Consider the following 24039-nt stretch of genomic DNA (forward strand, 5'->3'; position numbering starts at 1 on the left):
GCAATCCACACATTCAATGTAATCGCCATTGAATTTTCAACTTAATTCTTCACAGAAATTGAAACACTAATCTTAAATTTCATGTAGAAACAAACACAAAAGATCCAGGATAGCCAAAACAATCTTAAACAACTAAAAAACAAAGCAAAACAAAAGTTGCTGAATGTATTATAATTCCTGCTTTGGGTGTAAACACGCATAGCCTCTAAAAACATCAATACGGAGGTTCTTCAGAACCTGAAAATAGAACAACCATACAACATAGCTCCGTCACTCTCGCCTGTCTCCAAGAGCTCTACGTCAATATACCACAGATATACTTGAGCATCCATTTCTGTAACTGAAATTCTCTCAAAAGCCAGAGAATAGAACCAACAGGTGCATGGATAAAGAAATGTGGTGCATATACGTAATGGAATTTTATGGTGCCATAAAGAAAAATGAAATCGTTACATTTCCTGGACAATGGACTCAGACAGCACATATTCACTCTCTATGCAGAACTTAAATTTAAAGTTATACATATGCTTATGTGTGTGAGTGTGTGTGTGTGTGTTTCTGTCTGTGTGCATGAACAAGGACAGGGTCTTAAGGGAGGTGGGAATGAGAGGAAGCAATGGAATACATAAAATAAAAAAGAAGTGGGAACTAACTAAAGAACAGGAAACCTGCGAGAGGAAAGAGGGAATACAGGGAGGGAAGTGGGGATGGGAATGAATAAGAACAAAATAAAATAACACACATGAACATTCAATGATGTAACCCATTACTTTGCATGTTAAACTAAGTAACTGATAAAACATTTAAAATATATCTTTTTGACATGCAAATTTTGACATACAAAAATTTTCCTTATAAGAAGATTTTTCTATTCCTTTTTTTTTTTTTTTTTTTTTTTTGGTTTTTCGAGACAGGGTTTCTCTACAGCTTTAGAGCCTGTCCTGGAACTAGCTCTTGTAGACCAGGCTGGTCTCGAACTCACAGAGATCCGCCTGCCTCTACCTCCCAAGTGCTGGGATTAAAGGCGTGAGCCACCACCGCCCGGCAGATTTTTCTATTCCTAAAACAGTATATCACAACTATTTGTCTACAAGTTTTGCATATTGGTTATCAAAAATTTTAAGATGTTAATATTGCTGAGTTATTAGTGAGTCTTTACTTAGATGTTTGCATTTCTTTTTATGATAATCTATTTCACATATTTACCCATTTCCCCTATGAAGGAATTTACTTTTGTCCTTGTGATGAATAGTTACACTTCATTATTATTGATATAAATCTTGTACTTGCACAGGTAAAGTAGCCCCATGATCACTCAAGACTCAGGCTTCCTATGGATTCCACGACACCATTCCTATCCCTGGCCTTCATCCTAGTCTTCTCAGAATGTTCATAAGTTCCAGTTGTCATACCTATCTCCCACTCAGGAAGAGAGAAAGGGAAAGAGGACATAGTGATGCCATCTCCCACTGAGTTTTAAAGATTTATTTTTCAAAATCTCCACTCAATTACTATTGAATTGTCTACTTCTAAACACAAGGTTAAAAATGTGTTGTTGTTGCTGCTGCTGCTGCTGTTGCTGCTGTTACTGCTACTGTTGTTTACGCTTCTGTTAATGTTGTTGCTGCTGTTGTTGCTGCTGCTATTGCTGCTGTTGTTTATGCTTCTGTTGCTATTGCTGCTGCTTTTGCTTTTGTTGCCGCTTTGCTGTTGCTGTTACTAATGTTGCTGTTTCTGCTGTTGCTGATACTGATGTTGCTGTTGTTATTGTTTCCGTTATTGATGTTGTTGCTGTTATTGCTGTTACTGCTGCAGTTGTTTCTGTTGCTACCGTTGCTGTCATTGATGTGTCTATTTTTGTTTCTGTTGTTGTTGCTGCTGCTGCTGCGGTTATTGATGTTTCTGTTGTTATTGTTGTTGTTATTGATGTTATTATTGCTGTTGTTAATATAGGTACTTGGCTGCTAACTAGTATTCGAAACTCACAAGAAGAAAGGTAAACGGAGGTTATTGCATAAGCAGTTATCAGTGTCTGCCATGGCAGTGTAATAGCCTTTGGGAGCACAAGGACAACAGGCAGCATCATTCTCCATTTGCTTGGGAAGCATCTCCACATCCATGCATCAGCCACCTCATCTTATGTGCCTTCATTTCTTAGACTACCTGTAACTTGAATGAGGTGGTAACTTAGGTTCTGCAGATTCTCCAGAAAGACTTGGAAAGAGGGTTGTGCAGTCAGTCATGTTGTTCACAGATGTTGCTGAGCAACTGTTGAATCATCTGCCCACAGGAGCAGCAGAGGCAGCTCCCGCCTTGTACTCTCAGCTAAGATGGTCAGTTATTGACAGTTTCTGTTTTCTGAGAGGAACACTTCTAAATGTTGTTCTAAGAGAATCACCTTCAACCCTGCTCTGCTCTGCCATCCATAAACCTTAGGAGCAGTTAACTCTTGGAGATAAGTTCTTTTCAGGGTCCTACAATGTATCTCATTGTCACAGCCCTTACTTAGTATGTGGTCCTCTGTTTTACCTCAGACTAGAGAAAAACAAACAAAATGCTCTACTTAAAACAGCTGGTGTGGTCACTATTTTCTACAGTGGAATGCTGCATAATACCATCAAATAAAAATGCTTTCCTATACCCTTTAAACTCTTATTTTTATATAGATTTCTTTCATCTAGCTAGGCTTAATTTTGAATATAGTGTGAAAGACGACTATAACTCCACAATATGAACAATCAGTTCACCTGGCACTTAGCAATCTATTCTTTTACTATTTTTAGTATTTTTATTTTACTATCATTTTATTATTATTATTATTATTATTTTTGGTTTTTCGAGACAGGGTTTCTCTACAGCTTTAGAGCCTGTCCTGGAACTAGCTCTTGTAGACCAGGCTGGTCTCGAACTCACAGAGATCCGCCTGCCTCTACCTCCCAAGTGCTGGGATTAAAGGCGTGAGCCACCACCGCCCGGCTCATTTCATTATTTTTAGAACATTTGATCATATGCTAATTATCTTATTATGAAAGGATCTGACTACCAGAGAAATATTAGTATATTAAAAAACTATGCTAGTATGTGATAAAGAATATAATATTACATTTGAATGAAAGCCTTTCAAAAAGGGAAGAGGCTGAAGGATGGCTCAGTGGTTAAGAGCATTGGCTGTACTTGCAGCGGATCCAGTTTTAATTCTCAGCACCCACATAGCAGCATACATACATACATACATGCATACATACATACATACATACATACATACATGCATACATACAGCACCGGTACCTCCAGTTTCAGGGGAGCAGATACCCTCTTCTGGCCTCTATGGGCACCTGCGTACAAGTGATGAGTATACAGACAAGTGGACACAAACACACACACACACATAAATAAAAAGTAAGTGAAATTCAATTTTATGAAAGAATGGTTTTGAGGAATTTTTTATTTTTTACTCTTTTGACAAAGCTGGTTTTAATCACTCTGCATGGTACTTGTGGTAGTTTGAATGAAAATGGCCCCACATAGGTTCATAGGGAGTGGCATTGTTTGCAAAGATTAGGACATGTGGTCCTGCTGGAGTAGGTATAGCCTTGTTGGGGGAAGAGTATGTCACTGGGAATAGGCTTTGAGGTTTCAGAAGCTCAAGCCCATTCCAGTGGCTCACTCTCTCTTCTTGCTGCCTGCCTACCGATCCAGCACCATATCCAACTGCCTGCTGCTGTGGTTCCCACCATGCTGATAACAGACTAAACCTGTTAGCCAGTCCCTTTAAATGCTTTCCTAAGAGCTGTGGTCATGGTGCCTCTTCACAGCAATAGAAACTCTAAGACAGTATTCAAATGCAGTGGACTAAATAAATAAATAAATAAATAAATAGGAAAAGGCTAAATGATACCAGTATACATGTAGTCTCATGAGCAATCAACCCAGAAACAGACCATGCATTGGAAAATGTCTACTCTTACTTTGATTAGAATGTCTGTTAATTCCATTATAATGAGAAAGTCACCAAAGATGAATTTAAGCCAACAAAGGACAAATTTCCACATACTTTGGTCACTTTTACTTGAAGGAAGAAAAGATACTGTGGTCAAGCAATAGACAGAGAACTCATGACTGGGGCAGGGGGACTTTGTGGAACTTTGAGATTCTGAGACAGTGGTGTCCTTGCTGTCTTCCAGGTCAATATTTGCTTTGGTCAGGACTTTGAACCTCACATTTCTCTCATCCATTCCATTCTCTCTGCTAGCACTTCTGGTCACGCACACACACACACACACACACACACACACACACACACACACAGCTGTGTGCACTGGTCAGGGATGGCAACAATGGCATTCCACTTGAATTATGCTTCTTCATGTGCTGACGAAGGAGTCAGGTTGATTCTGAAGCTCATAAAAGAGGTGGAACTAGTACAGAGTTCTTTCATTTGTGCAAGGATTATTATTTTTTATGTATATGTTAGTGTCAATACAAGTGTTCAAATTATGACATAATAAAATGTGTCAGCATGTGTCAGGCCAATGCCCCTTCAATGTTCTTCTTATCAAATTTTTCTTCTTTTCGTGTGTATTTTTTCCCTTAGATGAGCTTTTTAATAATCTTTTCAGAGATCTTTGATTGATATTTATTTACCAGATAAGTTTCTGAAAAATTATTATCATTAAAATTTTAAGTCTTTATTCTTAAATCATGACCAGCTCTTTCTGTGATTTTTTCAAGTGAATTTTATTCTCTTTTATGTGAATCCTGCATATTTTTCATTAGATCAGCTACTGCATATGTGGGTGTTGTATGCCATGCCTTCCTTTGTGAAATGTTTTTTTCTCTGTCATTATTGTTACTTATAATAAAACTGCTGAGTTTGCATGTTGGCTTTATATTCAGGTGCCTAAATGTATTAGTAGTTCTAGTGAATTTTGTTTGTTTCTCTTGGAATTTTAGGCAAACAATTATGCTATCTCCAAATACTTCTTCGCCTCTTCCTTTCCAGTATGTGTGCCTTTTTGTTTTATTACATTTCCTAGCCCCCTAAAATAATGTTGGATGACATTGTATTTGTCCTTTCTTCTTTCCTCCTTTGTCATTTCTGAGATTATAATATAATTACAAAATTTCTCCACTCCCTTTTCTTCCTCCAAACCCTTCCATTTACTCCTCCCTACTCTTCATCAAATTTATAGTCTTTTCTGATATTATTTTAGCATGTACATTTGTGTATTACATATATATTCCTAAACATAACATGCTAAGTCTGTGTAATGTTTCTTGCATATATTCATGGCCAACCACGTGGCAATGGACAACCAATTGGTGTGTTCTTCCCCAGAGAAGAGCACATTTTCCCAGCATTCCTCAGTTACCATAATTCTTTGTGTAGAATTAAAGCCTCATGGACTTTTCCCTGTCCACTTTAGCCTGCCCATTGGTCAACCTTGTTCAGCTCACAGTCATGTTGGTGGGACTTTGCAGATGTAGTTTCTGACGTTACTAGGAGACAGAATCTCACAGTAAACTCTCTGATCCTCTGGTGCTTATAATTTTCCCTTATCCTCTTCTACAAAGTTCCCTGAGTCTTAAGTGCAGAAGTGTTTTGTAGATGTATCCATTTGGACTGGGATTCACAACTCTTCATTTTGATTGGCTGTGGTTTTCTGCAGAAGATGGTATCCATTGCAAAGAAAGGTTTCCTGATGATGGGTGAGGATCACAGTTACCTGTAAGGACAAATATTTATGGATTGTTGTTTAGTAAAACAGTGGCTATAGATTCTCTCCTGATAACCATAGTGTCACCAGAATTGAGTGGTTGGCTAGGTTTCCAACACCAGACATGGTTTCCCTCTTGTTGGGTGAGTCTTAAATTCACCACTACTACAACCTCAGGATTATCATACCATGCTGGTGGTTGTGGTTCAGGGGGATTAGCAGAGGAGGTAACTCTTGCATTCAGACCCAGTGGCAACCCAACTATAAAAGTCTGTGAAGAAAGCCCTGTTGCCCACCTTCCTCTTCATTGTTGTTGCTCCTGCAACCTCTATCCTCTATTCATATCAGACTTCAGTTTTCAATGTGAAGTGAATACCAGCAACTTCCCAGGAATCTCTAGATCTTCAACTCGAGACTGGGACTACTGAGGCATACAGTTTCATACAGTTACTGGGTTCTCTTCACTCAGATAGCCATGGTTGGGCTTCTCTATCATGCAAGCCAATCCAATAAACACTGTTTCATAGCAGGTGTCCTTTCTGTAGGTTATGTTCCTCAGAGAACCTTGTTTAATACTCTGTGGTGACACAAACACCTTTAACTTTCATAAAGTCAAATTTATCACTTTTTTCTTGGTTATTTGTGATTCTGTTTTCATATTCAAGAAAGTATTGCATATTCCAAAGTCACAAATCTTGACCTCTATCATTTAAAGGTTTGGCTTTATACTTAAATCTTTGATCAATTTTCTAATTGTATCTGGTATGAAGAAGTAACCTAATTTTATTCTTTTGTATGTTGCTATCTAATTGTCCAATCAATGTTTGTTGATTCTTGCCCCAAAAGAATTGTCTAAGCCCACGTATTGAAAACCACTGACCATATTTACTTGGTATTTTTCCTTGGCTTCTCAGTTTTATTCCATTTATTGACAGGTCTCTTCTTATGCCAATGCAACATTCTTTTGGTTACTATATTTTTGGTATGCCTTGAAACAAGGGAGGGTGATTTTTCTGAAGTTCATACTTTATCAATTTTTGGTTAGTCTATGACCCTTAAACTTCCACATGAATTTTAAAATAAGTTCATGTATTTCTACAAAGAAGTCAGCTGAAATTTTAATAAGTATTATATTATTTATATATGTATATTGTGTTATATATTATTAAATGTTATATGCATATAGTACTCTATTATATAAATATATATTTGAGAGTATTAGTATACATATATGTATGTATGTATTTGAGAGCATCTTCCAGTCCATGAACTATTTTTATATAGTCCTATTTAACTTGTTTTTTGTAGATGGAGCTGTGGGCAGGCCTGCCTTTCATCCTGCCTGGCTCCCGCACAGCTAGCTTAGCTCCAGAATAATTACACGGAAACTGTATTCATTTAAACACTGCCTGGCCCATTAGTTTCAGCCTCTTATTGGCTAATTCTCATATCTTGCTTTAACCCATATTTATAATATGTATAGCACCACGAGGTGGTGTCTTACCAGGAAGGAACTTAGCCTGTATCCATCTCGGAGAGGAGAGCTATGGCATCTGCCTAAGGTGTCTGCCTGACTCTGCTTTCTTTCTCTCACAATTCTGTTCTGTCTACTCTGCCTACCTAATTTTCTGTCCTATTAAAGGGCCAAGGCAGTTTTTTATTAACCAATGAAAGTAACACATAGACAGATGACCCTCCTCTATCAGTTTTTAATGGTGTTTTTATTTTTTTCAGAGTATATCATACACTTCTTTGTTAAATTACTCCTATTTTGTTCTTTACCATCGAATGGAACTGCAATTTCATTTTTTCTTGTCTACTGAGACTTTCTCTTTCTTCTTATGTCAGTTTAATCACCTACACCATCTAGAAATTATCTGTTTTATGAACATTATGTAAGTTCACAGCAGTTCTTTTATAGTTGCTTTTATTGACATATAGTCCATAACAGCTCTCATTTCTGATTTTAGTGATTTGAGTCTCCCCCACTCTTCATTATCCTAAGGCTTACCAATTATGAGTATTTTGTTGAAGTTTCAGGCTTCCCAGGTTGTCCTCAAATTCCCTGTGTAGCTGAGGGTGACCTTGAGCTTCTGTTCCTCCTGATTCTCTTCCCCAGTGCTAGGCTTACAGGTATGAGCCACATCACCTTATTGATTTTGTGCTGGGGATCAAACCCAGCCCTTCATGCATGCTAAGTAAGTATTCTACCAACTGATCCACATCTCCAGCCATGGCATACCAACTTTTGTGTTCATTGATTTCATTTTCCATTACACTTCATTAATTTCTATTCTCTTTGTTTGCACTTAGTTTTCTCTGCTTCTTCTTCCTTGGTTTCTTCAGTTAGAGCTTTCTTTTTGTTTTAATATGACTGTGAATAATTTTATTTTATCTATTAATTATTTAGAATATATATTACTTAACTAAAAATAAATTATCCTTGAGACAATTGTGAGTTTTCTAGGCACTGTTTTTAGATTAATTTTTAGCTTAATTTTTTATCATAAAACTGATTCAGTCAGTACTTTGAAATTTATTAAGTTTTGCTTTATAGCCCAAAATATAGTTCATTTTTACAAATATTACTTTGGATGCTTTAAAAGCATTTATAATATCCATGGACCATGTTGTCACAGGGTGTAATAGGAACCATGTATGTTGAAATCTGAGGGCCATGCTGAGCCAGCCCTGCCCCTCAATGGCCCTGGGATAGCTATCCTTTCTTCGCATTGTAGCAGGAGAGCTGTATCCCCACCATGGGAAAGCTGGCCCCTCCACTCAGGAAGATGACCCCACCCCACCCAATGGACTTGGGAGAACTGACCCTTATGGCATGGGTCTAGGGAGAGCTGGCTCTACTCCTCACCTGAGGGGTACTCTTAGTGACTTAGATCAGCCAGCTCAGCTACCACCCAGACCCACATCCTGGATCCTGGGTTGGCTCACCCTAACCTCTAGCCATCTGTGACCTGCTGGATAGTGTGAAGGGATTGGTCCAGTAGAACAATAACCACAGAATCCCCCGTCATGACAATAGCAGGATATCTGAGAAGAGTTTCAGTGAGGGTCCAATGACAATGGTGTGCCAGAGGCCTTGAACCAGATCAAGATTGAACCAGATTGACTCATTGCAATGAACATTTTGGAGGTGGGGCTGATTAGACAAAAGGGTATACTTCATGACACACTGCAGCTCTCGATGCCACCAGGATGAATGAAGAGGTTCAAAAATGGAGGCACCAAAGTGGTTTTTTTTGTTTTTTGTTTGTTTGTTTTGTTTTTAATTAATTTGGGAGGCATGCTGCAGGGGTAAAGGATGAAAATGGAGGGCCTAGGAGATGACCAGTATTGGGCTTCATGATGTGAAATTCATAAAGAATAAATAAAAAATTATGATTTTTACAAAAGCATATCTACCCCTAAGAAGGTGGGTAGAGTGCCTATACATGTTCACATTTCATAAAATTTTATTCAAATTTTATCTGTTTTTAAAGATGAGTTATTCAAGTATGTCATAATCACCAACTGTGGTTATGGACTCATTCCTCATTGTATTTCCATAAATTTTTTTATTATAACTTGGTTCTATATTATTAAGTGAATATAAAGTTAGACTATACATCCATTTCAAGTTAATCATTTTATTATTCTACAATGTTCTTCTTCAGCTCCGAAAATAATTTGTCTTAAGGTCCATCTATTCTTTTTGATGCTAATATAATCACATCAGCTTCCTTTTGGCTAATATTTTTTTCTTTTACTCTCAATTTTTTTATTCTTGTGTTCTACATATATCTTCTATAAACAGAATATAGATGAGTCTTACTTTTTATTCAGTCTGAATAACTTTTAATTAAAAAATTTAGCTAATTGATTTTAATGTAATTACTGGTATGTTCAGGTCAAATTTATCATGCCTGTTCAGTTTCCTGCCCTTTTCTTCCTTTAAAAAATAGCCTCTGTCTTATTTTACAATTCCATTTTTCCGTTATTATATTGGAAATTATACACTGCTTTATTATGATAATGGTAACACCAGAACTAACCTGATGCATCCTTAGGTTCGAAGTGTCTAATATTAATAGGCATTAAGCTACCTACTTAGGCAATACAAGATCATTAGGATTCTTTAGTCCCATTTACATGGCCTACTGACTTATTACACACCATTGCTGCCTTGCATTCTAATCATCTCTATATTTTAAACATAATAACAAGCTGTAATTATTTTATAGTCAGTGCTAATTTCTATTGACACACATCATTTTCAGTGCACTTCCTTATTCCTTTATCTCCATGCTTCCCTCTAAGATAATTTTCTTTCTGATTTTACAGCTGAGTTTCCCATAACAAATTTTTATATTTTTTTTCTTTTGACTAGATCAAACAAGATCAGGATGGTGTGGCCATAGACTTTTTTTCCTTCAAACTATGTCATTATTTTTCCTTCACTCTTGAAAGATATTTTGTCTAGATATAGAAATCCAGGTTAGTATTTATTGTCTCCCATATAACAAAATGTCACCATATTTCAATTAAATGGTTGACTTTGGATCTAATTTTCATTATTGTTAAAATATTCTACCACATTTTCCTGTGATAGTCTATGTATTTTTATTTGGGGTTTTAAGTAGTTTTTATATGGGTCTAGATTTCCTGTACTAGACTTGGAGTCTCTGAGGCCTAATTTTTTGTAATTGGAAACAGATGTTTTTTCATAAAATATATTCTGATTACTGTTTCTTTGCCCCATATTCCTACCAGATCCTTCCTACTTTCTCTTGAACCCAAATACACATACTCCCTCTATCATAAGAAAGCAGATACTGTGACTGGAGGCTTCTTTCACACTCGCTAGTCCCAAAGCCATTTATAAAATCATCATTCGGAGGCTTAATATTAATTAAAATCATTGGAAGGTGGTTGGAGTCTCCCACAACTCTACCTTTTTTCTCCCTATATTCAGTTTGCCTTTCCTGTCCAGCTATATTCTGCCCTGCCATGGGCCAAAGTAGCTTTATTCACCAACCAATAAAAGCAACACATACTTGCAGGGTACAGAAGGGCATCCCGCATCAAGTCATTAAGAAACAAACAATAAGAACAGTGAAAACAAGCCAGAATAGGATTAAACAATGGGGTGGGGAAGACCCAAAGGAAAAGCATGAGAAACAAATAGATGCAGAAGCACACAGAAATTCCTTTTTTTAAAAAAAGTCATAATATATAAGCAAAGGACCTGTAAGGTTAAAAAAATGTAAAAAAAAAAAAAAATAAAGCAAAGCCAAAACCTTAAAAAAAATACCAGTAATTTTGTTTTAGTTTGTGATGGCCATCTACTACTGGCGCCTGACCTTCCATATGGTTTGTATATCTGGTAAGACTCCACTGAAGAAAACTGGTTTTTCTTTTGAAAGTGGCTATCAATTGGAGATAGCTTCTAGGTTAAGGATGGGGACTCAGGGCTCTTTTAAATCTGGGATTGGTGTGACTCATGGTTGCTAGCCAGCTCCCCTGCTACTCTCTCCTCCACTCTCCCGATCCTCTCCTTAGAACCTCCACTGTGTTTCCTGCTTCTCTTGTACCTTCTACTGCATTTCCTACTTTTGTTCATCTCTTTTGCTGGGCTTCTGTCTTTTCACCTACACTCCAACCCTCTGATTATGTCAGATACATGAAATATTAATGATATTGAGCCCACAGGGCTCTTTCTTTCTTTAAGTTCCATAATTTTTATATACGTTATTGGTTATAATAATTTTCAACCATCGTAAAATTCAGATATTAATATTAAACATCTTGTTTATTATCTCCTTGAATCTACTAAACACAGTTGTTTTAAAGTCTGCCTTGTTCTACACCACTTTAGCCAGATACTGCACCACTTTAGACAAAAAATATCTAAAAACAAGTACACATATTATTTTTTCTGAAGAGGAATCCGAGGTTCAACGCAGTGTGATAGTATCTAGAGAGCCAATAACCAAATTCAAATATTCTAAACCTCAAACTTGTGCTCCTACCCATCTTGCTACAAAGTTGTCCAAGTCCTAAGTCCAAGTGTCTACGCAAACCAGAGTCCAAAAATGGTAATGTAGATTCATTTCACAAGAGTAAGATTCTGTTCTATGATTCATTCTCATCAGATACCATGAAAGCATATGTAGTCAAAGGCTGCTCATTTGTTCCTGGCCACCCAGAACCGAAATAACTACACAGAAACGATATTATTCACAATATTGTTTAGCCAATAGCTTAAACATATTTTAGCTGGCTCTTATATCCTAATCTAACCCATCATAACTAGCCATCAAAATTGCCCAGTGGTTTTCAATTATCTATCACACTGTTTCAACCCCAACAAACATAATAACTAAATCAAACATGGTTTATGTCCCATGAGAACTTCATTTAAGTGGGAGGTAAACAATAAGCATGTAAGAGAATATATGATAATTACAGGAAGTAATAACATTGATGTGATAGAATGTCTTACAGAGTAAATTGTGATAGAGGTTGACTTTAATTAAGTAGTCAGGATGAGATGACCTGCAACCTGCAATCTGAATGAGAATGTTTTATTCAGAAGAAAGATAAAATATTGGTGACATGGGATGTCCTTCTGTATATGTGTTGCTTTTATTCGTTGATGAATAAAGTTGTTTTGACCAATGGGGGCTGGAGAGATGGCTCAGAGGCTAAGAGCACTGACTGTTCTTCCAGAGGTCCTGAGTTCAATTCCCAGCAACCACATGGTGGCTCACAATCAATCTGTTATAAGATACCAGGGTTAGGGAAATAACTCAGCAGTTTAAATTGCTTGTTGCACAAGCAGAAGGAGCAGTGTTCAGATCCCCAGAAACTACAGAAATGCTGGATGGGTATGGTTGTCAAAAATTCCAGTATCCAAAAGCAAAGAGGGAGCATCCCAGAATAAGCTGGCTAGCACTACCCCATTAGTACACTCTAAGTATAACAGAGACACCAATTCAAAGAATAGGGCGAAAAGATTAATGGAAGAAGATTCCTGACATCAACCTCAGCAATTGTGTGAGCATGCGTGTGTGTGTGTGTGCACATGCCTCCCCCACACACACTTGCACACTCTCACACATGCACACTCCCTGGGGGTGGGATATCCAGGAGGCCAAAAAGAGGGTGGTAGGAAGATAGAGGAGCTGGAGCTACAGGCAATTGTGAGTTGTGTGAATGGTGCTAGGAATGAAACTCTGGCCCTCTTCAGGAGCACAAGTGCTCTTACACGCTGAACCATTTCTCTAGCCCCATAGGTAATATTTGTGACAACATTTAACCTTCTGCCATAAGACATTTAAAATTGGGAAAAAATGTAAGATGTCTTTTCAGATTTGGGAAAACAAACAGCATAGATAATTACAGGAAGTAATAACACACTGTTACTCAGTAAGCGGGGAAACAAAAACAGTAAGCTTTGTAGTCCTTTCACGTGAAATTCCAGACCACAAACCGCCAAGGGCATCTGTGACAATCATGTAATCTCACACCAAATGGAGCAGATGTTCAGGGAGCAATGGCAGCTGAAGGAAAGTCAGTGCAGGAACCCAGAGCAGAAACTGAAGCAAAAGTCGTGGAAAACCCTACTTACTGACTTTTTCTCCCTGGCTTGGCTCCCATACAGCCCAGGACCACCTGCCTAGGACCACAGGACCACCTGCCCAGGACCACCTGCCCAGGGGTGGGACTATCTACACAGGGCTTGGTCCTCCCACATCAATCAGCAATCAAGAAAATGTTCCAAAGACATTCTCACAGGCCAATCTGATGGAGGCAACCTCTCAACTGCAATTGCCTCTTCCTAGGGATGTCTAGGTTCATGTGAAGTTGAAAAAAACGAACCAAAACACCCTTCCTCCCCAGTCTATACTGGTGCATATCAAAATTTGAAAATTACAGCTACAGAGACCTAAACAGCTAGAACATGTCAGAAAGATTCAATGTCCCCTAGGGGATAGACTGAATTTCTTATTGCTCCAGATATGATGATGAATCTCATTACAGAAAATACACACTGACCTTGTTTTAACTAATGATAAAAGCAGTCAAGACAGACTCTTGACTAATGAGATTTCACAGGGTTAAAACAGCCTGGCAAAGATGCCCTTCTCAACTCTCTCTGCCTCAATTTTTTGAAGCCATTGCATTGATTAGAGTTCTCATCTCTTCATCCTGGAGTATATGCTCACTGGAGGGTATTTTTGCATCTCTCATGTGTGTGTACATATTTGTTTGCTTGGTAAATGAATTAACTGGGTCATGAGACCAGTGTCTCAGAATAGTCATCTCCATCTCCATCCTGATAAGGCTGGCTGAGGAAGTGGTATCAACTTCTGGTTCGTTGGGAACTTCCCTTGGACCCTGACTTACTCAATCCATCCAGCCCTGGTTCAAGGTAGACAATGACCCACAATTCTGCACATCCAAGCTAACGCCACACCCCTGAGGCAAAGGATTGTAACTGAGAAATCTCATCATGACTGTCACTGTACCCAGGACCCAGCATCCTGTCAAGGTTTGAGATCAAGTTCGGTTTTGAAAAGAGCAAAGAGAACAACATAATTTAAAAATCAAAGAAATTCATTTTAGTAGTAAAAGGTTAACAGGCTTTAGGAGGAGCCATTTTTAATCACCCTCGTCTAGACTCTATCACCAGAATCACCAGCCTCGGAGTGAAATATGGCCCAACTGCCGCCACCAAACAGCTCCTAAAGACTGTTGTATTTAATCATGTCTGTGCACCACTTATGGATTTTCATTATGATTCCCGATGCTGTTGCGCTGGGTAAAATATTAATATCCATAGTAATGATGCATGAAGCTTGGAGTGTAATTTCTTCACTCTTCTTGTCTGATATTAAATTGTTACCACTTTATCATTTGTGTAGAACTGCACGTTTCAATTAATCTTTCCATATCAGCAGCCCTGATTAATATAGATCATGATTCATAAGCTTATCGTCACTATAGTTTTAACAGATCATTTATAAAGATCTTAAATTTCAGGGTCTGGGAGGCGCAGCTGCTGTGTCCAATGTGCCTCTTTATTCTCTCTTCCAGCAGCACTGCTACACACCGGCTGTCATCTCCTGTTGAATAATTAATTCCAGGAAACCAAATTTGCCCAAGGGGGGGTGAGAATAACGGGACTGGCAATTGGCAGTATAGTTTGCTCACCTTTCCATGCCCAGTCCGGATGTTGCCTGCTCATCATTGGCTCTGGGGGATTAACCACAGGTGGGGGTGGAGGATTGGCTGCAATAGACTGGCCCAGCCAACACAGCCATCCCAGAATAGTTATTGAGGTTTGATGGAGTGTTGGATAACGTCCCAGGCAGCTGCTATTGCTTGCATGAATCTACAGACCTCATCAGGTCTGGCATGATGCCTTATGCTGGTCCTGGAATACAGTCTAAACTCGGCTAAGTATAAGATAGGGGTAAGATGGCAAAGCAGTGAGAGGCCTTCGGACATCCTAATGCATACTGAAGGCTTGGGAAACTTCATGAGAAGAGGTCACTGAAGCTCAGAAAGGGTTTGGGGTCTGCAGATACGTGGTCCATCCTCGGTAGCCTGGGAGTCTTAGCCAGATGCTACCACTGTACTGCTTCGGAGTCACTATGATGCTGAGATGGACCTGTGAAGACTCTCAAGAGAACAGCCCCCTCTTCAGGCAGAAAGAGAAAAAGAACGCGCCCCTCTCTGACTTTGGCCTGAACTAAAGCTTGATTTTCATAGCTCAAATTTCTCAAAACCAAAATACAAACATAAGGAAAATATTTAGTTATAAAGTTTTAAAAGTATCTATCCTGGTAAGTAGTAACTGGTTTTGCAACAATTAAAATGGTGACATTGTGATGACTTCAAAGCCTAAATATCTTGTTATTGTAACCTCCATTAGATGAAATATTTTAATTTACTCAGTCTGAGTAAACATGTTCTTTGCTAGTATCGCTTTTGTGCATCTTTTCTTACATGACTAGGGAAATGTGTTGTCTTAGCCCCTAGACTTGGGTCTGTATCTGCTACACTCAGACTGTGTCTCTTCAAAATTTATATTAAAGCTTAATCTCCACTATTCTAGTGTTAAAAAATCAGATCTTCAGAGGAATGATTAATGATGGCACTGCCCTTTTGGGTAGATTAATGCCTTAAGAGCGGGCCTGAGGAAACCAGCCTATTTGTTTACATTTTCCCTTCTGCCATAAGAGGACACCACTTTCAAGGTACCATCCTAGATTGAGGACAGACGTCCAACCTGCTACCTTATTCATCATGAACTACCTAGCCTCCAGAAGTATTAGGGAAGACATTACCCTCCTAAATCAACCAACCTCAGGTATTTTGTTGGGGTAGCACACATGAACTAAGGTGATGCCTTAATCCACATTCTGCCAAAGGGTCACCTTGAGACAAGATGAGTGGTTCACTTGGGCAGAGACTGAGGCTGGCAAAGGCTACATTGTCCAACATTATCAAATTTTACCACTGTGAGCAACTGGAGGATGCTGGAAAGCTCTAGAACGTGCCTCAGCAATACTTCAGTGGTAGAGTAGGAAGTCAAGCTATTTAACCATGAAGCCACCATCTATTACTGAGAGAGGAGTTGGTTTCTGAAGCATGAATTCTCCCGCATTCAACCCTGACAGATCCTGTGTCTCAGCAGAGTCATTCCTGCAGCCACAAAGAGCAGCTCTCAGATGGACAGTGTGGGGATTCTCAGTCTGTATCGGAAGAAGTGAGACCAGGAGAAAACAAGGGGCCAATGGCCCTTTCTGCATCCACTCTGGGCCCATGCTTTCTTTGTTCGCTCACCCAGTAAAGAAGTTATCAAAGTGCTTCTTATACCTAACACTCTGCAGTACAGATAGGAGATGGGCTGCCCATGAAAACTATAACATTTCAAGAGTTCATCTTACTCTTTGAGAATTTCGTACAATGCCTTTTGATCATGTCCTTCTCCCCGAATGCCTCCAGATTCACCCCCACACTGATAGTTCTCTTTTTTCTTTTTAGCCCATAAAATCCAGCTTGTGCTATCCAAATGCCCTTAAATGTGGGATTTGTCCTCGTGTGTGGTTACTACGTACCAGGGCTCACACCCAGCAAAGAAAACTGACTTTCCCTCTCCCAGAAGATGTCAAATGCCAGGAGCTCCTCAGGTAGGGGTGGGACTTTGTGCCCACCTCCTCCTCTCCATGCTGGGATTTTTGCCTAGCTTGAGCTTGTTCAGGCCTCTGCATGCAGTCGCAATCACTGCAAGTTTATATGTGCATCCACCCATTTGTTCCTGGAAAACGGTCCTTGTAGTCATCCATCCCCTCTCCCACAGTGATCCCTGAGCTTAGGAAGGCGCATTGGGGACCGGTTCAATGTCCCGTTTGTGGGTGATTATTACACAGTCACATATTCTTGTGCCTTTCCAGTTGTACCACATTCTTCATGAAGAAGCTTTATCTATGAGTGTAGACCCAAGTCACTATGAGTCCTTTTAATAGTATGTCCATTTAGCAGAGTAATTGTAGTAGGTTCCCCCCCCCCAAGGGCCTATGGCATACCTAGTCCGACTAACAGTACCAAGAATGGATTTTATCTCATGAAGATGCTTGAATCCAAGGTTGAATGCTCCCATCATATTCATGCCACTACTGTAGCAGTGGGCACATCTTGCCAGGATGATTGCTATTGCAGCGCACAGGGTCCGAAGTTAGGTGAGACTGACGACTACTTTTCTCCTCCGGCAGCCTGCGTAGCACCTTCTAGCACCATGAAAGCTAAGCAGTAGGAATGAAGCTTCAAAGTCTGCACCACCTTGATTTCTCCATGCTTTATGACTCAGTATATTCTATTTTCAGCAGTACAGTCTTACCATCAATTTATGGGCTGTGTCTTAGTTAGGGTTTCTATTGTTATGCTAAAACACCAGGACCAAAGGCAAGTTGTAGAGGAAATAGATTATTTCAACTTACAACTCTCAAACCATGGTCCATCGCTGAGGGGAGTTAGTGCAGGAACTTAAGCAGAGGCCATGGAATAATGCCGCTCACTGGATTTTCCCCTCACGGCTTGCTCAGCCTGCTCTCTTATACACCCCAAGGCCATATGCCTAGGAGTGGCATCATCTCCCTTGGGCTGGTCCCATTCACATCAATCACTAATCAAGAGAACACTCTATAGACTTGGCTAGGCTATAGGCAATCTGGATAGAGGCATTTTCTCACTTGGGGTTCTTTGTCTCAAATATGTCTAAGTTTATATCAAGTTAAAAACATCCAAACAGCACAGATGGTAACCGAGAGCACCGACAATGTACTGTAATGTTTGAGGGTCTATTGTATCACTCTGGCTAACAACTCAAAAAGATGCGGCCCATTCCTGGTACTGGAGTTATTTGCTAGCATGTGGTGTCTAGGGTATTTGTCCACCATTATAGGGTAACCCCATTTAAACTCTTTCTATATCTGTGTATATTTTAGAAAGTGACCACAATGGTAGGTTCCCACATGGCTTTTCATAAGGTCTTCATTTAGTTATCTCTCATCATAGTCCGTCCTCCCATCCCCCACTTCATTTAATCCTTCCTGTTCCATAATTCCTTTTCCTCCTTTTATATCGCTGTACCCTGTCTCCCCTCCTCCCAATGACCCCCTCCTGATGGCCTCTCACTGTTTTTCTAACTTTATGGGTATTCCGAGTGAAACACGTGTATCTAAAGATTCAAAGCTAGTTGCCACACATGAAAGAGAACATGCACTATTTGTCTTCTTTGGTCTGGGTTACTGGAGGTGGCTTTTAAGGTAATCTACAGAAACGTTTTAGATGCTTACGATTTTACTCCAGTCTTTTTGAATGATTCTACTAGCATCCAATTCAACAGCTACTTTTCAGCGACTCACCTTTAGCAAATCAAAAGCGTTCAATTTAATGTCCAAAGAGACAACAATTCCTCTTTTCACACTCCTCACCAGTTTATGTAACACTTAATTCAATTGCATGGTGACATTATTAAGCACAACTGTTATAAAACAGATTTATGAACAAAAACAATTAATACTTGGTAAGAGGGCTGCTGGACCAGTGGGTACCCCACCACATGGGCTTGCTGTTGACGAGCGCTATTGTTGAAACTCAAGCGAGTCTTTACATGATTAATCATTCAGTCCTTAAAAAACCTCACATGAGGGAGGGCCGACCACCCTACAGAAGCAAGTCCCCAGGTATGCTTGCTCAGGGTCACAAAATCAGCAAGTAGATGGCTCTCTAACCCAATATGTCCAAAGCTCTTTTAAACACAAGGCCACATTGCACTGACTAGAGAAGGGGCTGGTACCGGGATAGTCACAAATATCCAGCAATAACCCAGGCCATCCAGACACCCTGCTTGGTAGCCCTAAGTGCCAGTGTGTCCGTGTAATGACCAGATGAGAATGCCGGCAGGGGAGGTGGTAGGAGCCTGTTCAGGTCGCCTCTGTGGAGGTTACAACAAGAAAGACAGGACTATGAGAAACTTACAGAGCCAACGGTAAGAAAGCAGGTCTACCTTAGGTGCCAAGAAACATGGTGAATTTAGGCTATCGAGAGGATTCAGGAGAAGAAGAACCTCTTCACAACTCAGGAGTCAAGGCAGCCTGCACAGAGTGTGGTATTTAAGGGGCTGTTAAGTGTTAAGAGCTGGCGATGTAAAGAAGGAAACCTTCTAGGTGGATGAAAGAGAAGCCAAGGCAGAGGTAGAAGCTAAGGGCTGCATTAAAGGTTGTTAAGGAATTCAGTTGGCCTTGCAGGGAGGTGAATGTTACTGGAGGGAGGGCTGGAGGCTGCAGCCAGACTACAGGTGAGCATTTAGATCTAGTTGAAAATGAGCCAGGTTATCTATTTGTAAGACCTGTCGAATCATCTCTTCTCTTTGCTTGTTTGTGCCTTGAGAAAAGCCGCATCCCTGGGTCTCAGTTATCCTGTGTGTAGTATGGTGGTAAAGATGCTGTCTGCCTCATTGGGGTACACAGATTATTTTATACATCGGTAAGAACTTAGAGTGGCACACAACACCATGTAAGGACTTTACAAATACTGGTCATTCTTACTACCAAAGTGGAGCCTCAGAGACTCTTAGATGAGGCATGGGGGAGAGTGGCAGGAAAGGAGAAGGGACGAGGGGAGGTGGTGCAAGTCCAATCAGTCAGGAAGACCAGTGGGGGTAGAGCGGGAGGGAGCTACTTGCCACACTGTGAGGACTTTTTAAATTTTCTTTCCCTACAACTGCTGGGTATTTGTTATTGCTATGTCACTGTGACTGCAATACCTTCCAGAAGCCACTAAAGGCAGAAAACACTTATTTGTCTCCTGGTTTCAGAGGGTTTCAGTCCTTCCTGGTGTGGAAGGCAGGTGTGTCCAACCTGCTCAGTTCATTGTAGCAGAGACTGTTCACATTACAGTGGACCAGGGATCAGGAAGTAAAACTGGAAGCAGCCAGGAATAACAAGCCTAATACCCCTCCCATCATCTCCTTCCTCAAAATAAGCTCTGCTTCCTGAAGTTTCCAGTATCTCCCAAAGTACTGCCATCAGCTGGGACCAAGCACACAAAACACAAGCCTGCTGGGGACATTTCAGACTCAACTATAACTTGGCCTTTTTTCTTACCCAGCCTCCAGACTCCCCTGTGATACCAGAGAGCCATTGGCAGGTGCTGATCTTCACCAGAGAGCTGTTGGCAGCTGCTTCATTTCACAGAGCACTAGGCCTCTCTGATCCTCCCAAATTCTCCGAAGCTGGCTGCATTTCTACACAAGTTAACCCCTTTCCTGGAGTCGCCATCAGAATTATACATTGCCTAATGTCCAAGCTGGCGTTGCATTTTCTGATTGACAGCACATTTTGCTGCTGAACATCAGCTTTTCCTTATTTATTTGTGCGTCTTCAATTCTCACTGCAGTGATGGGAGGGGAGTAGCATTCTACGAATGGCTTCTAAATAAATTAATAAACCACAGAACATGTGTTTTCTTATCTCTCTTCCCCGCACTGATCCATGTTATTGTTAAATTAAATAATTTAGTCAAGAGACTCAATAGATGGTAGTTATTATATTGTTACTTTGCCCTAGCACATGGTTGCCTCTGTCCAGCTGGCTTCCGGTCTGCTTTGAGGGGCAGGATCTTCGTAGGGGTAGGGCCTAGGATCTTCGTAGGGGTAGGGCCTAGGATCTCTTCCTGGGTAAGCTCCCACACAAGCCAGAAGCACACAATTCTGGTCCATCAGACCAAAATGATTAAATTTTTAAACAAGCCGATTTAGGTGGAAGATGGGTTAGCAACTTCTTGGTAATTGATGTCCCCTACTGACTGGTCACTGTAGTAACCCTTTGTTTTTTCTCTTCAGTACTCACACCTAGACCTCTGGCTTCCCACTGTAAAGAGCAACCAACCAGATGGTCCCGGGTCTTCTGGGATCTGAGGATCAATCACCCAGACCACACTACTTTATGGCTGTTGCATGGCCCTCACTGGACTAACGAAGCTGTAGTGACTGGTTTCTAGATGGGCCACTCTTATCTGCAGAGTGGACATCGCCGTGGGAATAGTCAATCTGCCTTAAGAATTGGTGTGTCCATTGATGAAACAAAGACAGCTATAGCCATGTCTTGTCCCCACGCGTAAGAAATAAGCTAGCTAAAGCTAATTGGAAGCTTTTCTGAGTTCTCTTGAGAATACATTATAAAGAAGACCCTCATGTTGCAATTGTTCAGAACTAACTTCCTTTTGAAAAAAAGTGTCTCACTGCTTTGGCAAGTGTGCTATTATAGTTTTCATTAACTAGTGTTTTACCAATCTGAAATCACTAAGGTTGAACTAGTAATGATGAATTTCATAGGTTTAGAAATGAAATAGTGTTATGATTGGAGCTTAAAGACCTCATGTAAATGAGTAACATTGCACAGGGCAGCAGTGTTCGGTGGGGTTCAGCGCAGCAGTGTATGGTGAGATTCAGACTTGATATCTGAATTCCAGCCAACACCACTGGGATCCTGCTTCTTGTGTGGGTCATCCCTAAGTTCTTTTTCTGTGATCTGAAAAGTCAATTCCTGCTCCACAAGTATGGAAAACTTTTAAAAAAATCTTTATTTGAATTCAGTTTCATAGTGGATGAAATGTTTGTTCATTCAATATTTGATCACCCTCTTTTGAGCATCATCAATCCTATTCACAGAGTAATATTGCTTGCTCTTAACCTGATTCATCGCATGGATAAAACAGTCCATCACAGTGAAATGCAAACAGGACAATGGTCCAGAGTCCAAACCTATTCTCCATCTGAGCCCCCACCCCCGTCTTATTTCTGTCCAGCTCTAACAATCTACTCCATGTGGGCATGTGACCTTCCTTTCATGGAGTAAAGAGTCTGGGTATTTTTTGACATTATGGCAGGGGCTGAGGAACACTGAAACCCTGCCCTGACTTTCTATCCTTGCTACAAGGTACACAAGGGAGCAATGTCAATGTGAGTCACAGTGCCTAGGTGCATTGGGAAAGCATCTGTTTGTATGATTTGATGCGTGGAAAGAGCCTCTGTGTCGACGGCTACCCCAGCACCAGTTCTGCTCACTACCAAGCTCTCTTGCAAAACTTAATGGAAGAAAGTAGAGCTTGGGCTAGGAAAATGGAAAGAGAAGGCAGCACCACGCCTCTCCTGCATCTTCCCCGACTCCAAGTAGGAACTGATAGGATGCATGCGAGAGAAGGGTTGGCTCTGCCCAGCTTGGAACTGACATTAAGTCTAGTCAGAGGCACTAATCCTCTTCTGATTTATTTTTATATATTTTATTTAACAACTAGAACTATGCATTCATTCATTTGTTATTCAGTTATTTATCTATCGAATGTGCATCAGTGTTTTTCCTGCTTGTAGGTCTGCATACCACACGTGTTCTTGCTGAGACCAGAAGACAGAAAATGGAACCTGAGTCCTGGTCAAGAGCCGTGTTCTTAACCACTGATCACTTCCTGAGTTCCTATGGGCCCTATCTGTGGGGATCCCTCTCACAGGGGAGCAGGGGTCATTCAGATAGACCTCGATGGCCTAGCAGTGTGGCCATTTCCTTTCTACTGTAGCAGTAGAACTAGTGAGATGATGAGTCTAGATGGGAAGCAAAATGTGAGTGGAGACAAGAGGCATGAAGGGCTCTGGTGCTGGCTTGTGCTCCCACCTTCCCTAGTAGGCTTTTACTTGCTTTTTACCTCAGAGTTCCCAACACAGCCCCCTCACTGGTTCTAATCCCTAGCATTCCTTTGGTTGGTGTCTGGCCACGTCAACACTCAGCACAAAAAGTTTTAGGGTTTGTCCCCCAATTTCAAGTTATATAACAATGAAGATTCTTAGACACCTAAGGGAAAGGTCTATTGGAGATTTAAAAGCTGCCTATGGTTTTAGGAAAATTTAGCCACAAGTGGAAGGGTGTGTGTGTGTGTGTGTGTGTGTGTGTGTGTGTGTGTGCAGGTATGTAGAGAAAGACAGAGTATTTACTTTTTTAAAAAAAAATGAGATCATTACTTGACACAAATAAAAAAACTCCAGCAACCATGAGAGTTTCGTGGCTGTGAGAACAATTCTCATTTGTTTCCACTGCCCTGAGATAAATCAAGGCCAATTTATCTCTATTCCAGTTCTGAATGTCTTCACCCCTCCCCCCTTCTATTTAAAAGATTCCCAACCTCAAACCCATCCAATTCCAGACCACTTGGGCATTTCAGGATTCTAATGTTGCTTCTTTATGTCTTTATTGCTCCTTTGATAGAGAAATTGAAAAAAGAAAAAAGATATGCGGAAGAACAACAAAAAGCTATAATTATGAAGATTCAATTTAATTTTAAAGCTTGTGGACAGAAAAGAAGAAGCCAGAAAAGAAGGGCCCAAATTAATTTAGCAGGGAAGCATTGCATGAAATATTGTTGAAGTTTAATAACCATGCAAAGACAGATGATATGTGTGGAAAAATTAGTTGTAGGACCTCATAATAGTCTATTAATATTTCCTACAGGCGCAAAACCTTTTTCTGAATAATTGTGACAAAGCAGTCTTTTGAAAAAGAGAGAGTTGAAAAAAAGAGTCTTCAAAAGGAGACAGAGATGACGAAGGCGCTGGAAGGAGAGGCGACTGTCAGCAAGGAAAGCTGGCTGAGGGACGTGGCTCACTACAGCCTGACCAGAGAAATCCAGCTCAGAGGGGATCAGAAACCACATGGAAGGCATGCAGGTGTCCATCAGCACCCGAGAGCTGGGAAGACAGCATGCT

This window comes from Arvicola amphibius, chromosome 3, assembly GCF_903992535.2.
Source record: "Arvicola amphibius chromosome 3, mArvAmp1.2, whole genome shotgun sequence".
Taxonomy (NCBI): domain Eukaryota; kingdom Metazoa; phylum Chordata; class Mammalia; order Rodentia; family Cricetidae; genus Arvicola; species Arvicola amphibius.